This window comes from Salvelinus fontinalis, chromosome 16 (assembly GCF_029448725.1).
Source record: "Salvelinus fontinalis isolate EN_2023a chromosome 16, ASM2944872v1, whole genome shotgun sequence".
NCBI lineage: Eukaryota > Metazoa > Chordata > Actinopteri > Salmoniformes > Salmonidae > Salvelinus > Salvelinus fontinalis.
Window position 1 is genome coordinate 30,143,913 of NC_074680.1, and position 12,134 is coordinate 30,156,046.

General features: G+C 40.4%; 1 pseudogene; it reads left to right on the forward strand.

Moving 5' to 3' along the window:
• The window catches only part of LOC129813362 (estrogen receptor beta-like), a 55,870-nt pseudogene that overhangs the window by 42,915 nt on the left and 821 nt on the right, over positions 1-12,134 (forward strand).

A 12,134-nucleotide genomic window follows, 5' to 3' on the forward strand; every position in this document is an offset into this window, starting at 1 on the left:
GGCGCACGGACATTTTCTCACCAGCTGGGCTACTTTCCCCATTGTCTAACCATGATTTTGGTGGCTAAATATGCACATTTTCGAACAAACTGTATATGCATGTTGTAATGTGATGTTACAGGGGTGTCATCTGAAGAATTCTGAGAAGGTTAGTGAAAAAAATAATATATTTTGGCGATGTTGACGTTATCGCTCACTTTGGCTAGAATTAATGCTGGGGTAATGTTTGCACCTGTGCTATGCTAATATAACGATTTATTGTGTTTTCGCTGTAAGACACTTAGAAAATCTGAAATATTGTCTGTATTCACAGGATCTGTGTCTTTCGATTAGTGTATGCTGTGTATTTTTACAAAATGTTTGATGATTAGTAAGTAGGTAAACACGTTGCTCTATGTAGTTATTCTAGTCCATTTGTGACGGTGGGTGCAATTGTAACCTATGCCATCTACCTGAAATATGCACATTTTTCTAACAAAACCTATCCCATACCATAAATATGTTATCAGACTGTCATCTGATGAGTTTTTTTCTTGGTTAGGGGCTATAAATATCTTAGTTTAGCCGAATTGGTGATAGCTACTGGTGTTGGTGGACAAATAAAAGATGGTGGATTATGCTAATGTGTTTTTAGGTAATAGATGTACATCTTTACATATTGTGTCCTCCCTGTAAAACATTTTAAAAATCAGACATGTTGGCTGGATTCACAAGATCTGTGTCTTTCATTAGCTGTATTGGACTTTGATGTGTGAAAGTTAAATATTTAAAAAAAATGTTTTTTTTGAATTTCGCGGCTCTGCCTTTTCAGTGGGGGTGGGGGGGGAGTGCCGCTAGCGGCACCCTCAGCCTAGACAGGTTAAATTATCCTTACTTTTCAATACAGTTTGCGCCAAGCGAAGCTACGTCAAAAAACATGGCGTCCTAAGCCACTAACATTTTTCGACAGAAACACGATTTATCATAATAAAAATGTCCTACTTTGAGCTGTTCTTCCATCAGTATCTTGGGCAAAGGATCCTTTCTTGGGTCTAATCGTCTTTTGGTGGAAAGCTGTCCTCTTGCCATGTGGAAATGCCAACTGCGTTCGGGATGAACTGGAAGCGTGCCCAGCGATTCACAGCGTTTCAGAAATAAATGTCCCAAAATCGCACTAAACGGATATAAATTGCTATAAAACGCTTTAAATTAACTACCTTATGATGTTTTTAACTCCTATAACGAGTAAAAACATGACCGGAGAACTATAACAGGCTAAACTAACGCTTGGAAAAATAGCAGGTCGATGTCCTCCACGCGCATGACGCAGCTGGAAAGGAGCTCCTACCTACAGGGTTTTTTAATTTATAGTGCCTGTGATTGCGCAATCGACCCCATTCAAATCGTCATCACGTAAAGGCATCCAGGGGAAGACGTAAGCAGTGTCCGTATACTCATAGGAATAACATTGGCCTTAAAACTGACTCCAGAACAGTGGCAAAAATTTCTGAAATCTGACTCCATGTCAGGGAAATTGCTGTAGAATGGGTTCTGTTCCACTTAGAGACAAAATTTCAACTCCTATAGAAACTATAGACTGTTTTCTATCCAATAGTAATACTAATATGCATATTGTACGATCAAGAATTTTGTAGGAAGCCGTTTCAAAAATTACACGATTACCATAAATAGTGACAACAGCGCCCCCAGCCTTAACAGGTTAATGGACAAAAACTGATTTTCTTTCAAAAACAAGGACATTTCTATGTGGCCCCAAACTTTTGAACGGTAGTGTATATTTTGGAAGAGGTGTTGATCATCACTATTTGGCCCATATAGATCAATTAGCCAGATCTGGTTTTAGTCCAATAGCATATCAAAAATAATCCATCTTCCTTGAGGAACTGTTTGCACAGTTTGCACAATCGGATCAACATTTTTATTAATTAGTATAATTACCCCTTTTGATTTTCTTTGCCCATGACAAAAATATATTTCTCCCTCCCAGTTCTTTTCCCACCCAACCTCATCTATATTTGTAGGTTAAATCAATCAATAAAATGTATTTATAAAGCCCTTCTTACATCAGCTGACAAAGTGCTGTACAGAAACCCAGCCTAAAACCCAAAACAGCAAGCAATGCAGGTGCAGAAGCACGGTGGCTAGAAAAAACTTCCTAGGCCGGAACCTTCTTCATAGGCCGGAACCTAGGAAGAAACCTAGAGAGGATCCAGGCTATGAGGGGTGGCCAGTCCTCTTCTGGCTGTGCCAGGTGGAGATTATAACAGAACATGGCCAAGATGTTCAAATATTCATAGATGACCAACAGAGTCAAATAATAATAATCACAGTGGTTGTAGAGGGTGCAACAGGTCAGCACCTCAGGAGTAAATGTCAGTTGGCTTTTCATAGCCGATCATTATATCTCTACCACTCTTGCTGTCTCTAGAGAGTTGAACACAGCAGGTCTGGGACAAGGTAGCTAGTCCGGTGAACAGGTCAGGGTTCCATAGCCGCAGGCAGAACAGTTGAAACTGGAGCAGCAGCACGACCAGGTGGACTGGGGACAGCAAGGACTCATCAGACCAGGTAGTCCTGATGCATGGTCCTAGGGCTAAGGTCCTCCGAGAGAAAGGAAGAAAGAGAAAGAGAATTAGAGAGCATACTTAAATTCACACAGGACACCGGATAAGACAGGAGAAATACTCCAGATATAACAGACTGACCATATCCCCCGACACAAACTATTGCAGCAGGTAAAAATGTATTACTATTGTAACCAGTTCTTTATGTCCATTACATACAATACACATTTCATGTAGTCCTCATTATATCCTGTTTAATTCCGACAAAAAAGGATGAAGGAAAAAGGAACATAGATTCTAACGGCCGCTAATGACTGCAACTAAAAGTGAGTTTTAGGCATAACACTACCCATAAAGTCACACTTAAGTTTGACTTACAATCGACCCTGACATAGCCATGGCACGATAGCCAAGAATACATGCAGTACTGACAATCCAGAACAACCCACACACTTTTTGTTTTTATTGCAGGGTCATTGCTCTATCACCTCAGCTGTTTTACACCTAGGCCTATATCATTAGGATCAAGAATATAAAAGGTAGTGCAAATAGCTTATATAGAATAATAAACCAGGTCGCTCGAGCCCTGAACGCTGACGGCTGAGAGGCGTGGTACATCAGATTGTACACCACCGGCACGACAAAGCACTAATATTTACCGCTCTAACTATGCCGACAACCAGCCTCAATAGCAATAAGGCACCTCTCGCCACCTCTTGTGGTATATTGCCTACACACCACAGCCAAGGCCTGCATCCCGGCACGTCGTGTTGCGTCGTGCGTAGAACAGCCCCCAGACGCGGCATATTGGCCATTGTTTGTAGGACATTGTTTTTGCACCAGCAACAGTCATATTTATTACCATGGAGCTGCCCAAAATCACAGCTGGCGAGAAGGATGAGGAAATCCGCCGACTCCCATGCTTCACAGAATTCGGAGAACCTTTTATGGACGGGCAAGAGGAAGGATAACTTGAGGCCGTTGCTCCCGACGCTTGGTGCAGGCGTTCGACAGATGGAGAAGCCCTGCTCGATCCAGACCAGGGACGGAAGGTTGCCAACATTGACTTCGAAATTGTAGTAGTAGGCACTGCGGCCGCAGATACCCCCAGCGACGAAGGTGCAGGAAGATCAGGCTCCAGGACGGCGAAACTTTGTTGTTTGTATCTGCTCTCGTTGGGAGTATAGACTGCTTTGCGGGAGTCCGCAGTCTTCGGCTTCCATGGCTCGTGTTATGCCATCATCGTTGATTGCCTTGCTCCTCTTGCCGGGCTCCTTCGACTCTGCTATCAGACGGGGGAGCTCCGGGCAACACCGGCAAGTCGGATAACGACAAACGACAAGGCGGAGATGCATCCAACAAGCGTGAATGTCGTCCAGCCACCAGCATAGAAAATGTAAACATTCCACTCTTTTTTCCCCATTTTCTTACGTAGGCTGGAGACCTGCGTGATCAAGGAAGCCACCGTAAGCCTATAATTCTCGGCAAGTAGACCATTGCCGCATTGGAGTGATCTGGTTTGTCCCGAAACAAAGTGTAGTAGATTTAGCTTCTACAGTGCTTGAACCGTTCATTTATTTCTCCAGACAAAGATGGTTCCATTGCAAGACGTCATTAGCTTAATGGCTAGCAGCTTAGCGTCCCTGTCAAGCAGGCTTCCACCTGCATGTCAACTTCTTATGGCTGCAATCCTGTTAACCTGTTGGGGATGGGGGCGCTGTTTAGACTATTTATGCTAATTTGGCTAATTTTTGAAACGGCTTCCCACAAAATCCTTGATCGTACAATATGCATATTATTATTATTATTGGATAGAAAACAGTCTATAGTTTCTATAGGAGTTGAAATTTTGTCTCTAAGTGGAACAGAGCCCATTCTACAGCAATTTCCCTGACATGGAGTCAGATTTGAGAAATGTTGGCCACTCTTCTGAAGTCAGTTAAAAGGGCACTGTCATTGCTATGACTATACGGACACTTCTTACGTCTTCCCCTGGATGCCTTTACGTGATGACGATTCCAATGGGGTCGATTGCGCGTTCACAGGCACTACAAATGAAAAAACCCTGTAGCTAGCAAGTCTTTTCTTGCTGCGTAACGCGCGTGGAGGACACCGACCCTCTCCTGTTCCAAGCGTTAGTTTAGCCTGTTATATTTCTCCGGTCATCTTTTCACTCGTTATAGGAGTTAAAAACATCATAAGGTAGTTAATTTAAAGCGTTTTATAGCAATTTATAGCCGTTTAGTGCGATTTTGGGACATTTATTTCTTTAACGCTGTGAATAGGTGGGCACGCTTTCAGTTCATCCCGAACGCAGTTGGCATTTTCACATGGCAAGAGGACAGCTTTCCACCAAAAGACGATTCCTCCCAAGAAAGGATCCTTTGCCCAAGATACTGATGGAAGAACAGCTCAAGGTAGGACATTTTTATTATGATAAATCGTGTTTCTGTCGAAACATTTTAGTGGCTTAGGACGCCATGTTTTTTGACGTAGCTTCGCTTGGCGCAAACTGTATTGAAAAGTAAGGATAAATTAAAAAATGTAATAACGCAATTGTATTAAGAATTAAATTGTCTATCAATCCCTGTCCACCCTATATTTTTTAGTCACGTTTATGAGTATTTATGTATAAGAGTAGATCACTGTCTAAGTGGCGCAAGGACTTTTTCTTTACCAGCTTGTCTACATTTCACATTGTCTAACCATGATTTTGGTGGCTAAATATAAACATTTTCGATCAAACTGTATATGCATGTTGTAATGTGATGTTACAGGAGTGTCATCGGAAGAATTCTGAGAAGGTTAGTGAAAAAATTAATATCTTTTGGCGATGTTGACTTTTATCGCTCACTTTGGCTAGAATCAATGCTGGGCTGCTAATTGCTATGTGCTAAGCTAATATAACGATTTATTGTGTTTTCGCTGTAAGACACTTAGAAAATCTGAAATATTGTCTGTATTCACAGGATCTGTGTCTTTCGATTCGTGTATGCTGTGTATTTTTACAAAATGTTTGATGATTAGTAAGTAGGTAAACACGTTGCTCTAAGTAGTTTTTCTATTCCATTTGTGACGGTGGGTGCAATTGTAACCTATGCCATCTACCTGAAATATGCACTTTTTTCTAACAAAACCTATCCCATACCATAAATATGTTATCAGACTGTCATCTAATGAGTTTTTTTGTTGGTTAGGGGCTATAAATATCTTAGTTTAGCCGAATTGGTGATGGCTACTGGTGTTGGTGGACAAATAAAAGATGGTGGATTATGCTAATGTGTTTTTAGGTAATAGATGTACATCTTTACATATTGTGTCTTCCCTGTAAAACATTTTAAAAATCGGAAATGTTGACTGGATTCACAAGATCTGTGTCTTTCATTAGCTGTATTGGACTTTAATGTGTGAAAGTTAAATATTTAAAAAAAATATTTTTTTTGAATTTCGCGGCACTGGTTTTTCAGTGGGGGGGGGGGGGGGTGTGCCGCTAGCGCCACGCTGATCCTAGACAGGTTAACGGGATGATATGACAACAGCCAGTGAAAGTGCAGGGCGCCATATTCAAACAACAGAAATCTCATACTTAAAATTCCTCAAACATACAGTACATGTATATTATACCATTTTAAAGGTAATCTTGTTGTTAATCCCACCAAAGTGTCCGATTTCAAATAGGCTTTACAGCTAAAGCACTACAAACGATTATGTTAGGTCACCGCAAAACCACAGAAAAACACAGCAATTTTTCAGCCAAAGACAGGAGTCACAAAAAGCAGAAATAGAGATAAAATTAATCACTAACCTTTGATGATCTTCATATTTATATCCAAAAACCTCAGTTTACATTGGTGCCATGTTCAGAAATGCCTCCAAAATATCCGGAGAAATTGCAGAGAGCCACGTCAAATAACATAAATACTCATCATAAACTTTGATGAAAGATACATGTTTTACGTAGAATTAAAGATACACTTGTTCTTAACCTTTCGCGAGTATCTACCCCGGGTCCGGGAGCACCCCCCACCCCCCCCACACTGAGTAGCATCGCTAGCATAGCGTCACAATTAAATAGTAGCATCTAAATATCATTAAATCACAAGTCCAAGACACCTAATGAAAGATACAGATCTTGTGAATAAAGCCACCATTTCAGATTTTTTAAATGTTTTACAGGGAAGACAAAATATGTAAATCTATTATCTAACCACGTTAGCAAAAGACACCACTTTTCTAACTCCATCAGTTTCTTATTCCATCAGGTGCTATCACCAATTCGGCTAAACTAAGATATTGATAGCCACTAACCAAGAAAAAACCTCATCAGATGACAGTCTGATTACATATTTATGTTAGGATAGGTTTTGTTAGAAAAATGTGCATATTTCAGGTAGATATCATAGTTTACAATTGCACCCACCATCACAAATGGACTAGAATAAATACATAGAGCAACGTGTTTACCTAATTACTAATCATCAAACATTTCGTAAAAATACACAGCATACACTAATCGAAAGACACAGATCCTGTGAATACAGACAATATTTCAGATTTTCTAAGTGTCTTACAGCGAAAACACAATAAATCGTTATATTAGCATACCACATATGCAAACGTTACCAGAGCATTGATTCTAGCCAAAGAGAGCGATAACGTAAACATCGCCAAAATATATTAATTTTTTCACTAACCTTCTCAGAATTCTTCAGATGACACTCCTGTAACATCATATTACAACATACATATACAGTTTGTTCGAAAATGTGCATATTTAGCCACCAAAATCATGGTTAGACAATGACAAAAGTTGCCCAGCTGGTCAGACAATGTCGTGCGCCATATTAGACAGTGATCTAGTCGTATACATAAATACTCATAAACGCGACTAAAAAATATAGGGTGGACAGCGATTGATAGACAATTTAATTCTTAATACAATTGCTGATTTACATTTTTTAAATTATCCTTACTTTTCAATACAGTTTGCGCCAAGCGAAGCTACGTCTAACAAGATGGCGTCATAAGCGATTAACATTTTTCGACAGAAACACGATTTATCATAATAAATTGTTCCTACTTTGAGCTGTTCTTCCATCAGAATCTTGGGCAAAGAATCCTTTCTTGGGTCTAATCGTCTTTTGGTGGAAAGCTGTCCTCTTGCCATGTGGAAATGCCAACTGTGTTCGGCATGAACTGGAAACCTGCCCGGCGCTTCAAAGTGTCTCAGAAATAAATGTCCCAAAATGCGCACTAAACGGATATACATTGCTATAAAACGGTTTAAATTAACTACCTTATGATGTTTTTAACTCCTATAACGAGTAAAAACATGACCTGAGAAATATTACTGGCTACACTAATGCTTGGAAAAAGAGCAGGTCGGTGTCCACCGTGCGTCCGGTGCATCTGGAAAAGAGTTCCTACCTACAGGTTTTTTTCATTTATAGTGGCTGTGATTGCGCAATCGATACCATTCAAAGCGTCATCACGTAAAGGCATCCAGGGGAAGACGTAAGCAGTGTCCGTATCCTGATAGCGTTCACAGTGGCCTTTAAACTGACTCCAGATCAGGGGCCAAAATGTGTGAAATCTGACTCCATGTCAGGGAAATTGCTGTAGAATGAGTTCTGTTCCACTCAGAGACAAAATTCCAACGCCTATAGAAACTAGAGAGTGTTTTCTATCCAATAATAGTAATAATATGCATATTGTACGATAAAGAATTGAGTAGGAAGCCGTTTAATCTGTAATGCAATTATGCTAATGAGAAAACAGCACCCCCTGTAGTCGCAAGAAGTTAATGCAACCGCTGTGTCAGATTTCAAAAACACTTTATGGATAAAGCAAACCATGCAATAATCTGAGATGGTGGTCAGAAGAAAATGAAATTATCTGCCATGTTGGAGTCAACAGAAATCAAAAATAACATTATAAATATTCCCTTACCTTTGATGATCTTCATTAGAATGCACTCCCAGGAATCCTAGTTCCACAATAACTGTTTGTTTTGTTCGATAATTTCCATTATTTATGTCCAAGTAGCTACTTTTGTTAGCACGTTTTGTACACAAATCCAAACGCTCGTGCAGGTCCAGCCGAACGTCGGACAAAACCTTCAAAAAGTTATATAACAGGTCGAAGAAACTTGTCACACTAAGTATTGAATACATCTTTAGGATGTTGTTATCATAAATATTCAATAACGTTCCAACCGGAGAATTCCTTTGTCTGTAGAGAAGCAATGGAACGCAGGTTGCTATCATGTGAAATGCTCATGCCCAGAACCTGGCTCTCTGCCAGACCACTGACTCAAACAGCTCCCATCCGGCTCCGCATCACAGTAGAAGCCTCATTCAAGGTTCTACAGACTGTTGACATCTAGTGGAAGCCTTAGGAAGTGCAACATTACCAATATCCCACTGTGTATTCAATAGGGGCTGGGTTAAAAATCGACCAACCTCAGATTTCCCACTTCCTGTTTGGATTTCTTCTCAGCTTTTTGCCTGCCATATGAGTTCTGTTATACTCAGACATCAATCAAAGAAGTTTTAAGGTACATGAAAGTTCACATGTTCCAGAAGGCCTTTCTGACAAAAAACATTTGATTTAAAACATTGCGTTCAAATGGCTCTCCTGTGAAGTAGTGACCTGCGTCATATGCCTAGTTTACTGAAACGGGTCACAAATCTGACGGTCAGTAGCGGTGTTTGAGTAAAATCACTGAGGAAGCCACGCCAAGCCAGTAAAAAATACATATTACAACCTATGTTGTGATAATTGCGTTAGTTGCTCTATAACCCATTCGTTCATACGCGACATATACAATAAGGCCGTGATAACAAAAAGACAACAGTCACACATACCAAACAAATTTCTCTACACATACCTTTGTTTCATCACAAAACTGAGCATAATCTGTCTGGTGAAGTTCACAAAGCAAATATTGCATACAAACAGTTATCTCCTGCAGCATGGCCAAGCAAGTACATTTTTTTGACAGTTAACTTAACAACTACTGATTTACAACCACAGAGTTACCGCAAGTCAGCACAAAGACAACAGGAACATCGCTATTCCATCACTATTTCAACTTAAACATCATCAAATCAACAAGGCTATATATACAGTACCAGTCAAAAGTTTGGACACACCTACTCATTCATGGGTTTTCTTTATTTGGACTATTTTCTACATTGTAGAATAATAGTGAAGCCCTCAACTATGAAATAACACATATGTAATCATGTATTAACTTCTTGAGAATACAGGGGGTGCTGTTTCGCATTAGCATAATTGCCTCTACAGATTAAACTGCCTCTTATTCAATTATTGCTGTTACTATATGCATATAACCATATGCCATTGGATAGAAAACAAGCTATGGTTTCTAAAACCGTTCCAATTTTGTCTCTGAGTCAAACACAGGTCATTTCACAGCACTTTCCCTGAGCCAGAAGAAGATTGCAAGATGTGTATGCTCGCTTCAAAGCTCTGCCTATATATGGTCACGCGACCTATGACCCGAAACACACTTCCTTCTTCTTCCTCTGGGTGTCTGGAAGACGTCAGAGGAGAAATTTTTTGTTTATCTTGTACTGACGTGAAATAAGACCTATTTCTTTAGCGTGACCGACAACTTCCGGTTTCTGAGATGCGCGTTTTCAGAGGTGCCATTGTCTTTTGTTATGCTGACGTTACGGATGAAAACTATCTCCGTGTCGAAGTTTGTTTGATACATGTGACCATATCACCGTAATGTATGTTTTTTCAATATAGTTTAATCAGATTATTAGAATTTTTTCGGGAGTTTTGCCGTGTTCCGTTCTTTGAGTTTTTTAACTTTGGACATGGACCGTGCCAGTCGACCAGTACCCAGGCTAAATGAAGAGGGGAGGTTGCCATTGTGAATGGATTGAACGACTCATCAGGACTAAGGACACCTTGATCAACATTCTGATGAAAGACCAGCAATAGTAAGACCCAATTTACGATGTTATTTCATATATCTGTCGTGCATGTGAACTGGTCGGGCGCGTCCAGCCGGTTCTGGCTGGCCTGGTTATGCTAATTTAGCGATACATTTTGTTTTCGCTATAAAACATTTAAAAAATCTGAAATATTGTTTGGATTCACCAGATGTTGGGCTTTCAATGTCTGTACGCTGTGTATTTTTTCTGAAATGTTTTAAGACAAGTAATTAGTTATATAACGTTGGTCTCTGTAATTGTTCTAGCTGCATCAGCACTATATCAGATTGCAGCTGCAATGTAGAACTGTGATTTATACCTGAAAAATGCACATTTAAAAAAAAAAAACTATGCTATACCATAAATATGTTATCAGACTGTCATCTTATAAATTTGTTTGTTGGTTTGTGGCTATCAATATCTTAGTTTAGCCGAATTGGTGATAGCACCTGATGGAGTAAGAAACTGTTGGAGTAAGAAAATGGTGTCTTTTGCTAACGTGTTTAGCTAATAGATTTACATATTTTGTCTTCCCTGTAAACATTTAAAAAATCTGAAATGGTGGTTTTATTCACAAGATCTGTGTCTTTCATTGGGTGTCTTGGACTTGTGATTTAATGATATTTAGATGCTACTATTTAATTGTGACGCTATGCTAGCGATGCTAATCAGTGTGTGGGGGGGGGGGGGGGTGCTCCCGGATCCGGGTTAGGTACTCTGTAGAGGTTAACTAAAAAAGTGTTATATTTTATATTTGAGATTCTTCAAAGTAGCTACCCTTTGCCTTGATGACAGCTTTGCACACTCTTGGCATGTTTTGTAAACTCATGCTTAAGTTCAAGGTCTAAATACGCATAGAGAGAAAAGTGCATAAAAAGGTAATTATGGTCCATTTACATACACTTAACTCGGGTCGGTATTCCCCCCTAAATGAAAAGTCAGTTTACATGTGGTGTTTGTGTCCACCTGTAGACATATGTTCTACCTCTCCGGAGATGGCAGAGGATCTGGAGAGCAGGGGGAAGCTGCAGCTTCTGTTGGACTCAGTGACAGATGCCCTGGTGTGGGCCATCTCCAAACAAGGCCTGTCCTTCCAGCTGCAGTCAGCCCGCCTGACCCATCTCCTTATGTTGCTCTCAGACATCCGCCACGTCAGGTAGACTACAGCTACACCAGTTACAGCTATGTATCACTAGCAGCAAAAATAGCCTGCCTTAAGACTCTACTTAGTTACTATCTGTTCAGACATTCATCAACACTTTTTTGGATCAAAGTGACACACTTGTATGTTTTTAGTTGTTTGTCAAAACTACATTTCCATGCTCCTCCTCTCCACTGTCTCATTAGTGGCAAAGGCATGAAGCACCTCTCCGACATGAAGAATAATAATAGTGTGCAGGTCTCCGACCTGCTCTTGGAAATGCTCACCAACGGAAGCCGTATGTCCGCACCTCATGACCCCTCTAATCACGACCTCACCGTGCTCCCAGCAGCCCAAGCCCCTGCCACTACCCAGGTTCCAGCCTCTGCTGTGGACCCCCAGTTCCAGCCACATTCCCTACAGCCACCATCCCAAACACTTGAGAGCAGTAAATAAGCC